The sequence below is a fragment of the Triplophysa dalaica genome, chromosome 7, assembly GCF_015846415.1.
Source record: "Triplophysa dalaica isolate WHDGS20190420 chromosome 7, ASM1584641v1, whole genome shotgun sequence".
NCBI classification, from domain to species: Eukaryota; Metazoa; Chordata; class Actinopteri; order Cypriniformes; family Nemacheilidae; genus Triplophysa; species Triplophysa dalaica.
Window position 1 is genome coordinate 22,847,980 of NC_079548.1, and position 9,530 is coordinate 22,857,509.

Below are 9,530 nucleotides of genomic sequence, written 5' to 3' on the forward strand. Positions count from 1 at the left end.
GATCTTAGTGATGTCCATCAAAGCCAATCTAGTTATATGTTTATGGCAAACTCCTGCAGTACATCAGTTCCCTACACTGTGATAATTGAAAGTATTTCACATGTATTGTAAGAGAAATGTCCTGTCTCTGCAGATGTTTGGTCTAATTTGCATCCATTTAGGGTCTAATATCACAATAATACCTTCCAAATGCAATTCAGCTATTATCTATTCCCGAGACTGTGTGAAACAGAGGTCCATTGTGATGGATATTACACTTTTTCATTATATTCAGAGAACAGGGGGGTCTCTGTGCAAATGATTTTAAACCCTTTCAGATGTCGCTGGTTTATTTTTGCACATTTATGGTGTGACATCCAGATTAGAAGTGAATATGTGTTATGTTCTTTCTTTTATTTCTATCTACTATAAATAGTACAGTGCTCACCATCCTTTTTTTACTTTTGCACAGCAGCAGCACACATCTTTCCACCTGTCAACTAAACATCATCTGTGGTTTGTAATGAGGAAACATGTTGCTGCGGCATTAAAAACACCTGAGGAAATCCCAAACCGGTTTTATAATAAATCAATAAGTAAGTCTAAAACAAGAATATTATATTTCACACTATATGTTGACAATAGTGGCTAAATCTTTATGTTCTTGTCCTGAAATGAATGTTTCAGAGTATTTTCTTGTTTGATCAAATTAATCTATCGTCTGAAATAGATTAATAGATTAGTGTTATTAAATATCAAGTCTTCAAAGATAAAGCCCTGATCTTTGTCCTCAAGTTTGCTTAATGTTTCCCGTTGTGCCTTTTTAAGGAGAAGCACCATTTCATTTTCTCCAGTTATACAGCGAGAACGAGTCAGTTGTATCCATCTTTAGGATCATACATTACTGGTCAGTCACAACTGGGTCGTCCACCGAAACGCTTCAATTGACAAGACCAACTGCCACTCTACTGCATTCATTTAGGGCTGTGATGTTGATTTTAAATGTGGTCGTGTGACCCCGTCGTTGTTAACGTCACCGCTCGCATTGTAGCCCATTACTACGCCACATTAAACCAGCAAACACATCACGCGTGCTCCAACCCAAACACGGACTCAGAATGGTTGACTTCGGTGTGTTGACCATGACGCAAAGCTTGAGACATTCAAGGGCAGGACTTTGTTATGGTGACATGAACTCACATTGTGTTCAGGTTTATTCTGTAGTGTGTGCGGTAGTGGAAATGTTTTATGTTCTGTGGATGATCTGTTATGCTTTCGTAGGTTATTTAAACGGATCATAAAGTGCTAATACGTGTTAATACGTGTTTTACTGCTTTTCAGTTGGCCATGAATGTATTAGACACGTAAAATTGCAAAAATGAAAGTGTGGGAACAAAAGATGCATTCTATCTAAAAACGAATGCTCACCCAGACCTGCCTGAAAAGCCTCGCGTAACCACAATATGATTAAAGTGAATAATATGAAACATGGTTGAAAATGTGCTTCAGGCTAGGTATGTTGACACTTACTGTATAAACCACTTGTGTAATTGGTGGTTGGCGGCTGCATCTTGCTTGGAGAGTTTTCCTTCATGATGAAATGTTCCCATTGTGTGAGGGATTAAATATATAATCGTGTTGAGATCTGTAGGCCCTAGGGACCAGAAGCCAATCATTTTTCATGATTCACTGTAATCTGCTCTGTTGACACTAAAGGTTCTAAAAAGTGTTTCACCATTTCTGGTTCCCCAAAGAACCTCTTCAAACATTCTACCATTTTATAATCCACAAAACCTTGTTGTGGGTCAATAGTTTTTATGGAGTCATAAAGCATGACAAAACCTTACACAGTGTCTACACCGGATGCAACCACTGCAGCTAGACACGACAAACGGCTTGATCTTAATGGGTTTGTCCTGTGGCGTCGAATCCTGTGTGGACAAATGTTTTAATTATAATGGGTTCTAATGCGATATATTGTCTTTTGTTGTGTCGTGTCCGGTGTAGATCACAACAGGTAGCCTACACTTGTGAACGACAGTGACCGTTGGCGATAGGAAGTGTCGAGCGACATGACAAAGTTGAGAATTGCTAATTGCCATGCAAATGATAAGCCACTTTCGGGAGCAACTACCAAGGGGAGTGAAGCAGCAGACTTGACTTCATCTGTGTCTCGTCGGTTACTGCAGGTTCCTAAATTGGATTTCCCTTTAGTTGTATTCATGTGTTCGTTTAGCAAATATAAGGTCTAACGTTAGACCAGTGGCGTAGCGTCTGGGTATGCACATGCATATGGGCCCTGCATAATTCAATACTTCTAGGCAATATAATGCTCTAGAAAAGTACTACAGTTGTCCATCCATCCATCCATTTTCTACCGCTTATCCGGGGCCGGGTCGCGGGGGCAGCAGTCTAAGCAGGGATGCCCAGACTTCCCTCTCCCTAGCCACTTCCTCCAGCTCTTCCGGGGGGACACCGAGGCGTTCCCAGGCCAGCCGGGAGACATAGTCCCTCCAGCGTGTCCTAGGTCTTCCCCGGGGTCTTCTCCCGGTGGGACATGCCCGGAACACCTTACCGGGAAGGCGTCCAGGGGGCATCCGGAAAAGATGCCCGAGCCACCTCAGCTGGCCCCTCTCGATGTGGAGGAGCAGCGGATCTACTCTGAGCTCCTCCCGAGTGACCGAGCTTCTCACCCTATCTCTAAGGGATCGCCCGGCCACCCTGCGGAGAAAGCTCATTTCGGCCGCCTGTATCCGGAACCTTGTCCTTTCGGTCATGACCCACAGCTCATGACCATAGGTGAGAGTAGGAACGTAGATTGACCGGTAAATCGAGAGCTTCGCTTTGCGGCTCAGCTCCTTCTTCACCACGACAGACCGGTACAGCGACTGCATTACTGCAGAAGCTGCACCGATCCGTCTGTCAATCTCCCGCTCCATCCTTCCCTCACTCGTGAACAAGACCCCCAGATACTTGAACTCCTCCACTTGAGGCAGGAACTCTCCACCTACCTGAAGTGAGCAAGCCACCCTTTTCCGGCAGAGAACCATGGCCTCAGATTTGGAGGTGCTGATTCTCATCCCAGCCGCTTCACACTCGGCTGCAAACCGTCCCAGCGCATGCTGAAGGTCCTGGTCTGATGGGGCCAGCACGATGACATCATCCGCAAAGAGCAGAGATGCAATCGTGTGGTCACCAAACCCGACGCCCTCCGGCCCCTGGCTGCGCCTAGAAATTCTGTCCATAAAAATTATGAACAGAACCGGCGACAAAGGGCAGCCCTGCCGGAGTCCAACATGCACCGGAGACAAGTCTGACTTACTGCCGGCAATGCGAACCAAGCTCCTGCTCCGGTCGTACAGGGACCGGATGGCCCTTAGCAAAGGGTCCCGAATCCCATACTCCCGGAGCACCCTCCACAAGATGCTGCGAGGGACACAGTCGAATGCCTTCTCCAAATCCACAAAACACATGTGGATTGGTTGGGCAAACTCCCATGAACCCTCCAGCACCCTGAAGAGGGTATAGAGCTGGTCCAGTGTTCCACGACCGGGACGGAAACCACACTGTTCCTCCTGAATCCGAGGTTCTACTATCGGCCGGATTCTCCTCTCCAGTACCCTGGCATAGACTTTCCCGGGGAGGCTGAGAAGTGTGATCCCCCGGTAATTGGAGCACACCCTCCGGTCCCCCTTCTTAAAAAGGGGGACCACCACCCCGGTCTGCCAGTCCAAGGGCACTGTCCCCGACCGCCACGCGATGCTGCAGAGGCGTGTCAGCCAAGACAGGCCCCACAACATCCAGAGACTTGAGGTACTCAGGACGGATATCATCCACCCCCGGTGCCCTGCCACCGAGGAGTTTCTTGACTACCTCGGTGACTTCATCCCGGGTGATGGGCGAGTCCGCCTCTGAGCCCTCGGCCTCTGCTTCCTCAATGGAAGACGTGACGGCGGGATTGAGGAGATCCTCGAAGTATTCCTTCCACCGCCCGATGATATCCCCGGTCGAGGTCAACAGCTGCCCCCCTCCACTGTAAACAGCGTTGGTGGGGCATTGCTTCCCCCTCCTGAGGCGTCGGACGGTTTGCCAGAATCTCTTCGAGGCCGACCGATAGTCCTTCTCCATGGCCTCGCCGAACTCCTCCCAGGCCCGAGTTTTTGCCTCCCCAACCACCCGGGCTGCAGTCCGCTTGGCCTGTCGGTACCTGTCAGCTGCCTCGGGAGTCCCACAAGCCAGCCAGGCCCGATAGGACTCCTTCTTCAGCTTGACGGCATCCCTTACTTCCGGTGTCCACCACCGGGTTCGGGGATTGCCGCCTCGACAGGCACCGGAGACCTTACGGCCACAGCTCCGAGTGGCTGCGTTGACAATGGAGGTTGAGAACATGGTCCACTCGGACTCAATATCTCCAGACTCCCTCGGGATCTGGTCGAAGCTCTGCCGGAGGTGGAAGTTGAAGATCTCTCTGACAGGCGTTTCGGCCAAACGTTCCCAACAGACCCTCACAGTACGTTTGGGTCTGCCGAGTCTGTCCAGCTTCCTCCCCCGCCATCGGATCCAACTCACCACCAGGTGGTGATCGGTTGACAGCTCCGCCCCTCTCTTCACCCGAGTGTCCAAGACATACGGCCGTAGGTCAGATGAAACAACAACAAAGTCGATCATTGACCTCCGGCCAAGGGTGTCCTGGTGCCATGTGCACTGATGGACACCCTTATGCTTGAACATGGGGTTCGTTATGGCCAAACTGTAACTCGCACAGAAGTCCAATAACAGAACACCACTCGGGTTCAGATCAGGGGGTCCGTTCCTCCCAATCACGCCCCTCCAGGTGTCACTGTCCTGTCGCTGCCCACGTGGGCCCCCCGCCTTCGACTACCACCCGTTCCACTTTGCACCGGCCCCTTACGGTCCCTCCTGTAGGTGGTGAATCCACGGGAGGGTGGCCCCACGTCGCTCCTTCGGGCTGACCCCGGCCGGACCCCATGGGGGGAGGTCCGACCACCAGGCGCTCGCATACGAGCCCCAACCCCGGGCCTGGCTCCAGGGTGGGGCCCCGGCTGCGCCATACCGGGCGACGTCACGGTCCTCGAAATTGTGGTCATCATATGGGTTTTTTTGAACCGCTCTTGGTCTGACCCGTCGCCTAGGACCTGTTTGCCTTGGGAGACCCTACCAGGGGCATATAGCCCCGGACAACATAGCTCCTAGGGTCTTTCGGGTACTCAAACCCCTCCACCACGGTAAGGTGGCAGTTCAAGGAGGGGCAGTACTACAGTTGTGTTCAAAATTATTCTACCCCCACTGAAATTGATCGTTTTAGTCGGTTTGACATTGATTATGATCATTCAGTCATCCTGCTTACAATTAAATCAAAGAGGCACGTGTAGGTCAGACAAATATAACATAACATTTATAATGAAATAACCACAAATGTCTTTTCTGAGATCATTATCAGTTTTATTCAACCCCGAAGTGACATTCAATCTTAGTACTTAGTACAACATCCTTTTACAGTTATAACAGCTTTTAAACGTGAAGCATAGCTTGACACAAGTGTCTTGCAGCGATCTACGGGTATCTTCGCCCATTCATCATGGGCATAAGCCTCCAGTTCAGTCACATTCTTAAGCTTGCGCACTGCAACTGCTTTCTTTAAGTCCCACCAGAGGTTCTCAATCGGATTTAAGTCTGGTGACTGCGATGGCCACTTCAAAATGTTCCAGCCTTTAATCTGCAACCATGCTCTAGTGGACTTGGAGGTATGCTTGGGATCATTGTCCTGTTGAAAGGTCCAACGTCTTCCAAGCCTCAGGTTTGTGACGGCCTGCATCACATTGTCATCCAATATCTCCTGGTACTGAAGAGAATTAATGGTACCTTGCACACGCTGAAGCTTCCCAGTACCTGCAGAAGCAAAACAGCCCCTAAGCATGATTGACCCCCGCCATGCTTCACAGTAGGCAAGGTGTTCTTTTCTTCATAGGCCTTGTTCTTCTCCTCCAAACATAGCGTTAATCCATGGGCCCAAACAGTTCTAATTTTGTTTCATCAGTCCACAGAACACTATCCCAAAACTTCTGTGGTTTGTCCACATGACTTTTGGCATACTGCAGTCGACTCATTCTTTTGGGACAGCAAGGGGGTGCGCCTGGGAGTTCTGGCATGGAGGCCTTCATTATGCAGGGTGCGCCGTATTGTCTGAGCAGAAACTTCAGTACCCACATCTGACAAATCTTTTTTCAGTTCCTCAGCAGTCACACAGGGACTTTTCTCCACTCTACGCTTCAGGTAGTGCACAGCAGTCGAAGTCAGCATCTTCTTTCTGCCACGACCAGGTAGCGTTTCAACAGTGCCCTTTGCCTTGAATTTGCGAATGATGCTTCCTATGGTGTCTCTTGGTATGTTTAACATCTTTGCAATCTTCTTATAGCCATTGCCCTTCCTGTGAAGAGTTATCACCTGTTCTCTTGTCTTCCTGGACCATTCTCTTGACCTCACCATGTTTGTAACCACACCAGTAAATGTCTAGAAGGAGCTGAGTATCACAGTCATTTTAAAGCTGCCTAATTGGTGCTTATTAGGCTTTATTGCTGCTCCCTGATATCCACAGGTGTTTTCAATACCTGATTGAAAACACTTCATTGAACCTCTGTTCTTCAGAGTGGTAGTCTTTAAGGGGTTGAATAATTATGTCAATGAAGAATTCACAAAAGAAACATTTACTACTGTATTACAAAACTAATTGATGTCATTTTAGTTGCATATGGTTCTTTAAGAAGTCCTTGTAGGATTTCATTCTGAATACAATTACAAATGTACACTAAGTTCCCTAAAACCATTTACAGCATTGGGGGTTGAATAATTTTGAACACAACTGTAATCATTTACACTCTATGTTATTGTATAATGTATAATGTACAACATTACTTTGTTTACTTTGCTGTGTCGAAACGTAATGAAGTTTAATTTATATGGACTCTGAATAAGCTCTTCAATGTCAATCTGATTGAGGTGGCCAATCAAATGATAGAATGCGGGATTTGCTGTATTGACAGAAGCCGAGGTTGAAAGTGTGAAAGAGCCAGATGTAAGTAGCTGACATTTAAATAACAAACCTGAGTAAACAATTTATAAAAAACGAAAGAATCAAAGCATTTAAAGAGAAAACATAACTTCCTGGAACTATCCGAAAGCTCCATGAATAACATGACGCTCCAGCGTTTTGGACTTCCTTTGGTAGGACTCTCTCAATGGCTCTGACCCAAACACATAGCTTATGAGCCTTATTCGCAGTACACCAATCACTGCAGACTAGACCATCTGACCAATCAGATAAGTGTAGGCTGGGCGAAAAGCGGAGATTAGACAGATGAATCGCAGAACGAATCATTTGAGAGTCAGTCAAGAAGTAAGGTTACAATAACTGCCTATTATTACAAAATAATAGTGATTTTACACATTGTATGTGCAACCGGTCCTTGCATTGGCTGTAATAAAGAAGATTGGACAACCAACAGCTTTGGAGATTTCAAGGAGGTTTATTTGCCAAGTGTTCTGTGAATTATCAAAAATCGAATGTCAACATCATGCATGACACGAACCTTTTACACTTCCTCTCCCAAGCGCTGAAAATCAAATGTTCACAAATATGTTAACTTGAATTAACAATAGCAAAATTTATATTAGCAGGGTTTACACATGCATGCTTATATGTGAATACGAACATAAAACACAATGTTCACCAAATCCATCATATATTACATCACTGCAATAAATCCAACAATAAAAAAACATAAAGTGTAAAGCAGATGAATAGAGTACTTTAAAGAGACATACCTGTGAATTATCAAAAAACAAATGTCCCCATCAGGCACGACACAAACCTTGTAAATGTTTACATTATAAATAATATTATTTTTTAATAGTGGTGGGCCGTTAACCGCCGTTAACGCAGTGAGACTATTATCGCGCGTTAAAAAAAATGTCGCCGTTAATCTATTCTCAAAGTTGGGTTGGCAGCTGGGTCTATACTACGCAAGCTATGATGACTTTCACCTTGATATTTTAGCGCGGATGTATACCAGCTTAACTGCACTGTACGCGGCGAGAACGATATTTTTCAACTCGCGTCATTCGCGGAAGCAGAAGCCGGCTCATCATCTCATAACCAGGACTTCATACGCGCGATTCGCGCAGCAAGTAGGTCTATTGGCTCTTTGCATTAACATATAAATCACTCGCGCTTGACACGCCATTCGCGTTTGGTCTGAACACAACATAACGTTACTGTGAAATTACCGCATCAAACGTGACGTGCTAACATGGATGCAGCTATGAAGCCGCCGGGTTTGCTTCAGGGAATATTATTTTTAAGAAGCTTCCCAATAGAAACATCGACAAGACTAAGGTTGTTTGCACCTTGTGCAATGCGGAATTGGTTTAAAAAAAACACTTTCTCTCAACAGGTAGTGGTCTAGCTTTAGTTGAAACCAGTAACTTTGTATTGAGATCTAATGTATAATGGCTCCTGTATGACATATCGCTTGTTGCTCCCTCACTCTTTGTAAGTCGCTTTGGATAAAAGCGTCTGCTAAATGACTAAATGTAAATGTACTGTAGGAGCTCTTCCAGTCTCAAGTACCACCTAAACGGAAATCATCCCTTAGCTAATGCGGAAGTAAACACAAGTTCATTTTATTGAACATAATTTAATTTTCATCACCAATTATCATAGTAGAACAGCATTCTCAAGCAGTTTGAGATGCATTTTGGAAACAGGAGATGAGCCCCTGGTCTAATGCGCCACCTGGCTTGAGAAACCCGTTCTCAAAGACTTACTTTTAGTCATTATTTGGGTAGCACACATATTCTGAATGCCTTCGGCAGAATTCAAATGAGCCATTTTAATCTAGATTAATCTAGATTAATTTTGGAATTAATCTAGATTAATCTAGATTAAAAAAATTAATCTATGCCCACCACTATTTTTTAACCTCTTACATATGTACATAAACTTGTCGTTGGACACTTCATAAACCAAAGGAGGACCTTAAAATCCCTGGTTTTGTACTCTTTTAACAACTCATATCAACTACAGAATTTGCAAGCAATACACCATTATTCTGAGACTTCTGACAGTGGCCCTTTGCATTAAATCTTTATGTTTACCGTTGTGTAGTTATTTTTGTTTGTCTTACTGTTGTGATAGACCCTCAGGACCGCAGTACAGAGGAGAGGTAAACACAGTCATTAAGGTTTTACAGCGAGCTGAGCTCATTCACTGGAACTGGAGAATTGCCCTGAGCTCTAATCCAAATCAAAGACATCAGCCGTACCTTAGTCCTGGATACACAATTCTTTTCCGGTTAAACCAATATTTGCTTAACATGAAGAACGAGAGGTATACAAGGGCACATGATAAAAAAGATATGTAAAAGTGCGCTGCAGGGGACTGAGATCTGGTTTATCCATTCCCGTTTAAAGCAACGTGAAAATGAATCATATGCACTTCCTGCATTATCTTGTCATGGTGTGTTTGAATCATT